The sequence below is a fragment of the Balaenoptera musculus genome, chromosome 1 (assembly GCF_009873245.2).
Source record: "Balaenoptera musculus isolate JJ_BM4_2016_0621 chromosome 1, mBalMus1.pri.v3, whole genome shotgun sequence".
NCBI lineage: Eukaryota > Metazoa > Chordata > Mammalia > Artiodactyla > Balaenopteridae > Balaenoptera > Balaenoptera musculus.
Genome location: NC_045785.1, coordinates 26,765,802 through 26,778,075, shown reverse-complemented (window position 1 = coordinate 26,778,075; position 12,274 = coordinate 26,765,802). Strand labels below are relative to the sequence as shown.

General features: G+C 43.0%; 1 protein-coding gene across 1 annotated transcript in view; it reads left to right on the top strand.

Moving 5' to 3' along the window:
• Positions 1-12,274, top strand: part of CSMD2 (CUB and Sushi multiple domains 2) — a 653,956-nt gene that overhangs the window by 423,816 nt on the left and 217,866 nt on the right. The gene's annotated exons all lie outside the window — the stretch shown is intronic.

Here is a 12,274-nt window from a genome sequence, read left to right as displayed (position 1 = left end):
CGATCCAGAAATAGATTCCCCTGTGTGTGTGTGTGTGTGTGTGTGTGTGTGTGTGTGTGTGTGAGAGAGAGAGAGAGAGTGTGTGTATGTGTGTGTGAGAGAGAGACAGTCTTCAGTATATGATTAAAGTGTCATTTCCAATCCATTAAAGAGAGGATGGATTATTTAATAAATGGTTTTAAAACAGTGGGCTTAACCATTTGGGAAAAAGAAAAAGCCAAATCATACCTCACGCATTTATCCACAAATTCTAGTGCTAGAAGGATATGAAAGTCTAACCTCAGGTGGGACTTACTTAAAGAGTAGCACCAAAAGTAGAATCCATGAAGGCAAAGACTGTTAGATTTGATTAAATAATACTTTGAATAGATTTATGGTTTTTTAAAATAAATATATAAATATTCAAAACATTCATGTAAAATATTCAAATAGTTAATGGACAAAAATATTTGCAACCTATGTAATCATCTAAGGACCACAAACCTGATGCATAAAGAGCTCTTAAAATTTTTTTAGAAAAATATGCCTGGTCTACAGGGCTGTAAAATAAGCAAAGCTATAAACACTTCGTAATAGAGGAAATACAAATGAAAGGACCTCGACCGCCCCTAACAATTTTAAAAATGCATATTCACCCAGTAAATGAAATGCCATTTCCCTTTTCAAGTCAGCAGAGAACATCGCAACAGTGTAACAGTGTGGGGAACAGTGTAGAGACACGAATACTATTCGTCGGTGCTGCCATCCTGCGAAACTGCTCAAACTTTCCAGAGGATGATTCAGCAATGAATCAGAAGCCTTAAGAATATGCGTGCCCCTGGTACTTCCCTGGTGGCGCAGTGGTTAAGAATCCGCCTGCCAGTGCAGGGGACACAGGTTCAAGCCCTGGTCCGGGAAGATCCCACATGGCACGGAGCAACTAAGCCCATGCGCCACAACTACTGAGCCTGCGTTCTAGAGCCCGCGAGCCACAACTACTGAAACCCGTGCGCCTAGAGCCTGTGCTCCGCAACAAGAGAAGCCACCACAATGAGAAACCCACGCACCGCAACGAAGAGTAGCCTCTGCTCACCACAACTAGAGAAAGCCCGCGCGCAGCAACGAAGACCCAACACAGCCAAAAATAAACTAATTAATTAATTAATTTTTTTAAAAAAATAGAATATACGTGCCTCTGGACCCAGCAGTTCTACTTCTTGGAATTTATCTGAAGAAAATAAATAAACTGTACATCAAGATTTAGCTACAAGGTTGTCCCCTAAAACACTTTATTAATTGAAAAACTAGTAACTATTCCAATGTCCATCAATCAGGAAATGTTAACTAAACGTATGGTATTGCCAAATAATGAAATATTCAATATTACCATGTAGCTACTGAAAGGAATAATGTGAAAGAATATTTAAAGCCCTACACAGATGGTTGCAATACACTGTTGACTAAAAAAAAAGTTTGCCAAAGTAATATATTCAGTTTATAAAAATTAAGCAAGGAGGGCTGGCTTCCCTGGTGGTGCAGTGGTTAAGAATCCACCTGCCAGTGTAGGGGACACAGGTTCAAGCCCTGGTCCAGGAAGATCCCACATGCCGTGGAGCAACTAAACATGTGTGCCACAACTACTGAGCCTGCGCTCTAGAGCTCGCGAGCCACAACTACTGAGCCCGTGTGCCACAACTACTGAAGCCCGCGCGCCTAGAGCCTGTGCTCAGCAACAAGAGAAGCCACTGCAATGAGAAGCCCGCACACCGCAAGGAAGAGTAGCACCCGCTCGCCACAACTAGAGAAAACCTGTGCACAGCAGCGAAGACCCAGTGCAGCCATTAATTAATTAATTAATTAATTAATTAAATTTATTAAAAAATAAAAAAATTAAGCAAGGATATGTGCATAGGAAACAGTCTGAAGAGCTATGCCCCCAAAGATTAATACTAGTTGTCTCTTATTTTCATCTTTTGACTTTTTCCTAATTTTGAGCACTAAATATGTATTCCATGTAAAGTATACTATTTGTATAAAAAAAGAAAATTTGAAAGAAAAGTCACTTATAATCCCACCTCATGTATTTAAGCACTGTCACTGTTGCCTTTAATAGGCCTGGTATGTAGCCGAGATTAGGACACCCTGGAACTTCTTGGGCAAGACAGGACTCTCCGGCAGTCAGGGCAATGTGGGGCTGGCCCCTTTTTCCCACAGTATTGTTCCCGAGGAGAGGAGGGATGGAGGCAGCGTCCTTGTTCATCCTGCAGAGCTGTTTCCACCAAGCCTGGTCCAGAGTTGGCCATTGCCAGAGCCAGAAGCTACTCTGTGGCATCAAGAGGGAAAGAAAGGCAGCCCCCTGTGATCCCTAGAGTAACAACCCCCTATAGTCACGATTCTCTCTGTGTCTGATGTCTGTAATTATAGGGGTGTATGTTCCTCTTTGCCTTTCTACCTGTGTCTTTCCTTAGAAGTCAATGCAGTTCAACAAATTTTTAACAAATGCTTATTTGACACTTGCACTTGCTGTAGGTGCTAGGCAAGCACAGGGGAACAAATCCTCTGGCGCTGCCTGCCTTGTAGTCTAGTGGTAGAGATCCAGCCTAAAGAGACCTCTCAATGTACCATGGTCAATTCTGGGATAGAGCAGACACAGGTGGGGAGTTGAGATTTAGGCCAGTCTTCAAGGATGAACAGGAATTAGCCAGGATGAGAAGTGTTCCAGGCAGAGAATCAACAAGAGGTCACTGATGTATATAACCAGGTCACTTCTTCCTTAGAACTATTGAAAGGCTTCACCAGACCCTAAGCATTGAGCCCCAAATTGTAAAATAGCTAGCATGGCCTTATAGCCTTGGTTTACCTTTCTCAGCCTCCTTCTGAGCCCTCTAAACACTAAGTTCTAGCTACACTGAACTTCTTTCAGTTCCTAGAACTTCTTAGGCTTTCATTGTCCTCTAGAGCTTTGCACAATGGGACAAATTTCTTCTCCTGGAACACTTCCTGTCCCCGCATCATCTCCACCATTACCCTTGCCTGGCCAGCTCCTCATCCTTCTGAACTCACTTCCTCTACTGAACCTTCCCGACCCCCTGCCCCCAGCGCTGGGTCTGGGTGGGGCTCCCGTCCACAGGCTCCTATGTGACCCTGTTCCTTCCCAATCCCAGATTTGTCCCCACTGTATGGAACTTGGCATCCTCGTCATCTGTCCCCCGGACCAACTCCAAGCTCTTTCAGAGAAATGTCTGCCTTGCTTCCTGCAATTTCCCCAGCTGCTGGCTTCATGCCTGGCACATAAGAAACTCCAGAAATATCTATATGAATTGAATTAAAGTGAACTCAGACCCTTCTCCAGAGGGCACCCCTCAGGCTCTGCTTGTAACAGTATCTCGGGCTAACAGACCTATGGAGGCTGCTGACTCCGATTGCTCCCTACCAGGTAGAAGTCCAGGTGGGGAAACTGAAAACTCTGTGAAATTCAGAATTGTTCAACTTACCACATGCCCAGCCCAAGGGAACAGCCAGTTCAGGAGTCCAGATAACGTGCCCTTGCTAAGACCCCAGGCCTGACATCTTTTAACCCACAAGGCTGTCTCGGAGTTAGATGAACTGAGTACTAAGAACGCCTACTGTGTGCCAGGCACTGTGCCGTGGGCTTTGCATGTGCTGCCCCAGGTGTTCCTCTCTCCAAGGATTAAATGTCACCTAAAGGCGCAGAGCAACTTTGGCCCAGACACTTTCGCTGGTAGACGGGCTTTTGATGCAGGTCTGCCTCCCTCCAAACCCCCTCCTTTCCCACGGCCCTGCCCTTTCTGCTCCAGTGTGGTGTTAAATGTCCTTTGCACGATTCTGCATGGTTCCCTCCAGTGGAGTCTTCGTTTGTGTGTGCATCTGTCACGCCAAATCTGGATTCAAACTCCAACACAGGGCCTCTCTATTTCTGTGACAATGTCTTCATTTTCACACAATGGCCAAAAGAGCCCCAAGCCATCAGCATAGCTGGGAAACCCAGGAGTTTCATCTCAGTTGTTTACTTATCCTTAGAACCCTTGCCAAACGTTTACTCCTTTGGAGGGGCTGTATTTGCATGCTGGAAAAACAGGGTAAAGGCACAGTGCTTAATTCACCTTCGTTTCCGCCTGTTACTGTGTCTGACTCATCCTCCACCCAACCCTGTGTTCCAGCTAGGAGGGAAAGACATCTATTCCACCAAGCCCCTTCCCAAGCTCTGCAGACTGAGAACAGTTTTCTCATTTGCACACGTGTTTACGTGTCGGCAGTACAGGATATGTACGGGCATACATACCCGTGGGGTTCCAAGCATGCTTACACCCCTCGTGTCACAGACTGTGACCCCTGTGAAGCCTTCCCAACCCCGGAGGCATAGTTGCCCACTCTCCCTCTGTCCCTGTCTCCTCTTCTAGACTGGGAGATCTTTCTCGGTGCTTAGCCCAGGCCTGGCACTTAGTAGGTGCTCAGGGTCTATGTCTTTGAGTAAATAGATAAATGGATGCATGTCAGCTGCCCGGGCACAGGGCATTCACAAGCTGCTTCCCTGGTCCCACCTCTACTGGATTCTGTTCCCCCAACCCCCACCTGTAGAATCCCAAATACTCCAGATCACCAGTTTCTATCAACAGAGAGGCAAAAAAACCGAAAACATCTCAAATGCTTAAGCATTAAGACCTTGGATCTAACCATCGTTTATCAAAAACGTGTCAGTAATTAGAGAAGTATTCCTCACACTTTTATGTGCAACAATCTCTTGGGGGATCTTGTTAGCATGCAGATTCTGATTCAGGAGGTCTGTGGTGGAGGCCAAGATTCTGCATTTCCAACAAGCTTCCAGACAATGCCCCAGATGCTGAGGTCCGTGGACTTTGAACAGCACTTGGGTGCAGCATTCCTCGCCTACCCGAGTTCCTGCCCTGGTACATCCATGGCGTGTATTCCCATGGGCACACTCACCCGTGGGTGGACGTGCATTACACATCTGCCCACCCAAGCACAACTACCATCTGGACAAGTTCAAGTGTTGCTCTGGGTGTTAAGATCCTGCTGCTCCATAACCTTGCTCACCCCTGACCCCTCCCACCACCTGGCCCCTCCTACCGTGGGCTCTCTTGCCATAGCGGGAGAAGCTGCCTCGTGGGGTGGTTTATTGCACAGCCTCTGCCACCAGATTGTCTCAGTTCAGATCTCAGCTCTCCCACCTACTAGCTGGGTGACCTTGGACAAATGACTTCATCGCTTTGTGCCTTGGTTTCCTCAGGTGTAACATGGAATGAGAATAATCATACCCATGCTGGAGGGTTCTTAGCAGGGTGAAATGTTTCCGTATCTCCCCTTCTGATTGATAGGGGCCAACTAAAGGGCAACTCAGGACAATGACACACATACTTAGTGCTGAATGTTATTATCTTTATTGAGTGCCCTTAGCCCCTCCCCCTCAGTGGAGGTCCCCTCCCTTTTTCCCATCTCAGATGGGATGGCTGCCTGTCCCCTCCCCCACCAATCCCCCTCCTCCCTGTCTTCTGTTTGATGTCCCTCCTCCCGCAGACTTCCAATCTGCCCCTCCTCTGATGGCCGCCCTTCCCTGCTCTGGTCCTCTTCATGCTTGTTGATTCAGGTAGCAGCTGTCCAAGATCTACTGCTGTAGTCTGACCTTAGTCCTGAACTCTAAGTCTGTACTTCCAGTTCCCACTAGTTCATGCTGCTTGAATGCCAAACATGCAGGGTGTTCAAAGCCAAGGCCATTACGTTTCTACCATCTGCTCCTCTTCTTCCTATGCGTCCGACCCAAGGTCACAAAAGACATCACTGTCCTTCAGGTCAAAATCTTTCCCGTCATCCGGGGAGACCTTCAAGATGGTGGAGGAGTAAGACGTGGAGATCACCTTCCTCCCCAGAAATACATCAGAAATACATCTACATGTGGAACAACTCCTACAGAACACCTACTGAATGCTGGCAGAAGACCTCAGACTTCCCAAAAGGCAAGAAACTCCCCACGTACCTGGCCGTGTGGCTGACAGAGCCTTGGTGCTCCGATTGGGTGTCAGGCTTGTGCCTCTGAGATGGGAGAGCCGAGTTCAGGACATTGGTCCACCAGAGACCTCCTGGCTCCACGTAATATCAAACGGCGAAAGCTCTCCCAGAGATCTCCATTTCAATGCTAAGACCCAGCTCCATTCAACAACCAGCAAGCTACAGTGCTGGACACCCTATGCCAAACAACTAGCAAGACAGGAACACAACCCCACTCATTAGCAGAGAGGCTACCTAAAATCATAATAAGGTCACAGACACCCCAAAACACACCACCGGATGCGGTCCTACCCACCAGAAAGACAAGATCCAGCCTTATCCACCAGAACACAGGCCCTAGTCCCCTACACGAGGAAACCTACACAACCCTCTGAACCAACCTTAGCCACTGGGGGCAGACACCAAAAAAAACAGGAACTACGAACCTGCAGCCTGCAAAAAGGAGACCCCAAACACAGTAAGATAAGCAAAATGAGAAGACAGAGAAACACACAGCAGATGAAGGAGCAACGTAAAAACCCACCAGACCAAACAAATGAAGAGAAAATAGGCAGTCTACCTGAAAAAGAATTCAGAGTAATGATAGTAAAGATGATCCAAATTCTTAGAAATAAATGGAGAAAATACAAGAAACGTTTAACAAGGACCTAGAAGAACTAAAGAGCAAACAAACAATGATGAACAACACAATAAATGAAATTAAAAATTCTCTAGAAGGAATCAATAGCAGAATAACTCAGGAAGAAGTACAGATAAGTAACCTGGAAGATAAAATAGTGGAAATAGCTACTGCAGAGCACAATAAAGAAAAAAGAATGAAAAGAATTGAGGACAGTCTTGGAGACCTCTGGAACAACATTAAATGTACCAACATTCTAATTATAGGGGTCCCAGAAGAAGAAGAGAAAAAGGAAGGGACTGAGAAAATATTTGAAGAGATTATAGTTGAAAACTTCCCTAATATGGGTAAGGAAATAGTCAATCAAGTCTAGGAAGCACAGAGAATCCCATACAGGATAAATCCAAGGAGAAACATGCCAAGACACATATTAATCAAACTATCAAAAATTAAATACAAAGAAAAAATATTGAAAGCAGTAAGGGAAAAGAAACAAATAACATACAAGGGAATCCCCATAAGGTTAACAGCTGATCTTTCAGCAGAAACTCTGCAAGCCAGAAGGGAGTGGCAGGACATATTTGAAGTAATGAAAGGGAAAAACCTACAACCAAAATTACTCCACCCAGCAAGGATCTCATTTAGATTTGACAGAGAAAGTAAAACCTTTACAGACAAGCAAAAGCTAAGAGAATTCAGCACCACCAAACCAGCTTTACAACAAATGCTAAAGGAACTTCTCTAGGCAGGAAACACAAGGGAAGGAAAAGACCTACAATAACAAACCCAAAACAATTAAGAAAATGGTAATAGGAACATACATATCAATAATTACCTTAAATGTAAATGGATTAAATGCTCCCACCAAAAGACATAGACTGGCTGAATGGATACAAAAACAAGACCTGTCTTGTCTACAAGAGACCCACTTCAGACCTAGGGACACATACAGACTGAAAGTGAGGGGATGGAAAAAGATATTCCATGTAAAGGAAAATCAAAAGAAAGATGGAGTAGCAATTCTCATATCAGACAAAATAGACTTTAAAACAAAGACTCTTACAAGAGGCAAAGAAGGACACTACATAATGATCAACGTATCAATCCAAGAAGAAGATATAACAATTGTAAATATTTATGCACCCAATGTAGGAGTACCTCAATACATAAGGCAAATGCTAACAGCCATAAAAGGGAAAATTGACAGTAACACAATCATAGTAGGGGACTTTAACACCCCACTTTCACCAATGGACAGATCATCCAAAATGAAAATAAATAAGGAAACACAAGCTTTAAATGATACATTAAACAAGATGGACTTAATTGATATTTATAGGACATTCCATCCAAAAACAACAGAATACACATTCTTCTCAAGTGCTCTTGGAACATTCTCCAGGATAGATCATATCTTGGGTCACAAATCAAGCCTTAGTAAATTTAAGAAAATTGAAATCGTATCAAGTATCTTTTCCAACCACAATGCTATGAGACTAGATATCAATTACAGGAAAAAATCGGTAAAAAATACAAACATATGGAGGCTAAACAATACACTACTTAATAACCAAGAGATCACTGAAGAAATCAAAGAGGAAATCAAGAAATACCTAGAAACAAATGACAATGAAAACACGATGACCCAAAACCTATGGGATGCAGCAAAAGCAGTTCCAAGAGGGAAGTTTATAGCAATACAATCCTACCTCAAGAAACAAGAAACATCTCAAATAAACAACCTAACCTTACACCTAAAGCAATTAGAGAAAGAAGAACAAAAAGACCCCTAAGTTAGAAGAAGGAAAGAAATCATAGAGATCAGATCAGAAATAAATGAAAAAGAAATGAAGGAAACAATAGCTAAGATCAATAAAACTAAAAGCTGATTCTTTGAGAAGATAAACCATTCGCCAGACTCATCAAGAAAAAAAGGGAGAAGACTCAAATCAACAGAATTAGAAATGAAAAAGGAGAAGTAACAACTGACACTGCAGAAATACAAAGGATCATGAGAGATTACTACAAGCAACTATATGCCAATAAAATGGACAACCTGGAAGAAATGGACAAATTCTTAGAAGAGCACAACCTTCTGAAACTGAACCAGGAAGAAACAGAAAATATAAACAGACCAATCACAAGCACTGAAATTGAGACTGTGATTAAAAATCTTCCAACAAACAAAAGCCCAGGACCACATGGCTTCACAGGCGAATTCTATCAAACATTTAGAGAAGAGCTAACACCTATCCTTCTCAAACTCTTCCAAAATATAGCAGAGGGAGGAACACTCCCAAACTCATTCTACGAGGCCACCATCACCCTGATGCCAAAACCAGACAAAGATGTCACAAAGAAAGAAAACTACAGACCAATATCACTGATGAACATAGATGCAAAAATCCTCAACAAAATACTAGCAAACAGAATCCAACACCACATTAAAAGGATCATACACCATGATCAAGTGGGGTTTATCCCAGGAATGCAAGGATTCTTCAATATATGCAAATCAATCAATGTGATACACCATATTAACAAACTGAAGAAGAAAAAACATATGATCATCTCAATAGATGCAGAGAAAGCTTTCGACAAAATTCAACACGCATTTATGATAAAAACCCTCCAGAAAGTAGGCATGGAGGGAACTTACCTCAACATAATAAAGGCCATATATGACAAACCCACAGCCAACATCTTCTCAATGGTGAAAAACTGAAACCATTTCCTCTAAGATCAGGAACAAGACAAGGTTGCCCACTCTCACCACTATTATTCAACATAGTTTTGGAAGTTTTAGCCACAGCAATCAGAGAAGGAAAAGAAATAAAAGGAATCCAAATTGGAAAAGAAGAAGTAAAGCTGTCACTGTTTGCAGATGACATGATACTATACATAGAGAATCCTAAAGAGGCTACCAGAAAACTTCTAGAGCTGATCAATGAATTTGGTAAAGTAGCAGGATACAAAATTAATGCACAGAAATCTCTTGCATTCCTATACACTAATGATGAAAAATTTGAAAGAGAAATTAAGGAAACACTCCCATTTACCACTGCAACAAAAAGAATAAAATACCTAGGAGTAAACCTACCTAAGGAGACAAAAGACCTGTATGCAGAAAACTATAAGACACTGATGAAAGAAATTAAAGATGATACAAACAGATGGAGACATATACCATGTTCTTGGATTGGAAGAATAAACATTGTGAAAATGACTATACTACCCAAAGCAATCTACAGATTCAAAGCAATCCCTATCAAACTACCAATGGCATTTTTCACAGAACTAGAACAAAAAATTTCACAGTATGTATGGAAACACAAAAGACCCCAAATAACCAAAGCAATCCTGAGAAAGAAAAACGGAGCTGCAGGAATCAGGCTCCCGGACTTCAGACTATACTACAAAGCTCAGTAATCAAGACAGTATGGTACTGGCACAAAAACAGAAATATAGATCAATGGAACAGGATAGAAAGCCCAGAGATAAACCCACACACATATGGTCACCTTATTTTTGATAAAGGAGGCAAGAATATACAGTGGAGAAAAGACAGCCTCTCCAATAAGTGGTGCTGGGAAAACTGGACAGCTACATGTAAAAGAATGAAATTAGGAGCACTCCCTAACACCACACACAGAAATAAACTCAAAATGGATTAAAGACCTAAATGTAAGGCCAGATACTATAAAACTCTTAGAGGAAACCATAGGCAGAACACTCTATGACATAAATCACAGCAAGATCCTTTTTGACCCACCTCCTAGAGAAATGGAAATAAAAACAAAAATAAACAAATGGGACCTAATGAAACTTCAAAGCTTTTGCACAGCAAAGAAAACCAAAAACAAGACAAAAATACAACCCTCAGAATGGGAGAAAATATTTACATATGAAGCAACTGACAAAGGATTAATCTCCAAAATTTACAAGCAACTCATGCAGCTCAATATCAAAAAAGCAAACAACCCAATTTAAAAATGGGCAGAAGACCTAAATAGACATTTCTCCAAAGAAGATATACAGATTGCCAACAAACACATGAAAGGATGCTCAACATTATTAATCATTAGAGAAATGCAAATCAAAACTACAATGAGGTATCACCTCACACCAGTCAGAATGGCCATCATCAAAAAATCTACAAACAATAAATGCTGGAGAGGGTGTGGAGAAAGGGGAACCCTCCTGCACTGTTAGTGGGAATGTAAGTTGATACAGCCACTATGGAGAACAGTGTGGAGGTTCCTTAAAAAACTAAAAATAGAACTACCATACGACCCAGCGATCCCGCTACTGGGCATATACCCTGAGAAAAGCATAATTCAAAAAGATCATGTACCACAATGTTCATTGCAGCGCTATTTACAATAGCCAGGACATGGAAGCAACCTAAGTGTCCATCGACAGATGAATGGATAAAGAAGATGTGGCACATATATACAATGGAATATTACTCAGCCATAAAAAGAAACAAAATTCAGTTATTTGTAGTGAGGTGGATGGACCTAGACTGTGTCATACAGAGTGAAGTAAGTCAGAAATAGAAAAATAAATACCATATGCTAACACATATGTATGGAATCTAAAAAAAAAAGGTTCTGAAGAACCTAGGGGCAGGACAGGAATAAAGAGACAGACATAAAGAATGGACTTGAGGACACAGGGACGGGGAAGCGTAAGCTGGGACGAAGTGAGAGGATGGCATTGACATATATACACTACCAAATGTAAAATAGATAGCTAGTGGGAAGCAGCCGCATAGCACAGGGAGATCAGCTCCGTGGTTTGTGACCACCTAGAGGGGTGGGATAGGGAGGGTGGGAGGGAGACGCAAGAGGGAGGAGATATGGAGATATATGTATATGTATAACTGATTCACTTTGTTATACAGCAGAAAGTAACACACCATTGTAAAGCAATTATACTCCAATAAAGATGTTTAAAAAAAAATGTTAAAAAAAAAAACCTTCCCCATCGTCCGTTAGCTCCTCCTTTGCATCTGTTCCTCTGATCCCTGTCTACTTCACCTCCTGAGTCTCGTGTCCCTTTCCTGCTCTCACCCCCTCTGCCAGCCCCCATCCACTTTCCCCCAGTGCATGGCTGACCTCCTTCTGACTGTTCTCTCTCCCTCCACTTCGTCCTCGTCACAGCCACCAACATCTTGCTAATCTGAAATCGGATCCACTCTGGATAGGATGGCTTCTCAGTGCGTCCAGAAAAACATCCAGTCCAGCCCCAGCCTACATTTCCAGCCTCTCTTCCAGATGTTTCCTGCTTAGCGTGTCCAGCCGCACCGTGCAGCTCACAGAGCCCTGGAGTCCACAGCGGCTCTGTCCCCTGGTGTCCTGCCTGGGGTGCCCTTTCCCCTCTTACCCGGTTAATTCCTAAGCCTCCTTTTAAGACCCCAATCAAATGCTCACTCTTTAGTGAGGGCATCCTACCCTCCCCTCTTTCCCTTCTGCCCCCCAGCGCAGTCTGATCTACGTTGGTTCCAGTGTTTGTCACTCTGTACTGTAGCTATATCCCCTTGCACCCACCTAGCCCTGGGTCCTGGCCCATAGGAAGTACCCAGTAAATGTACAAATACTTGTTGACTGGATGAATGACCTAGCCATA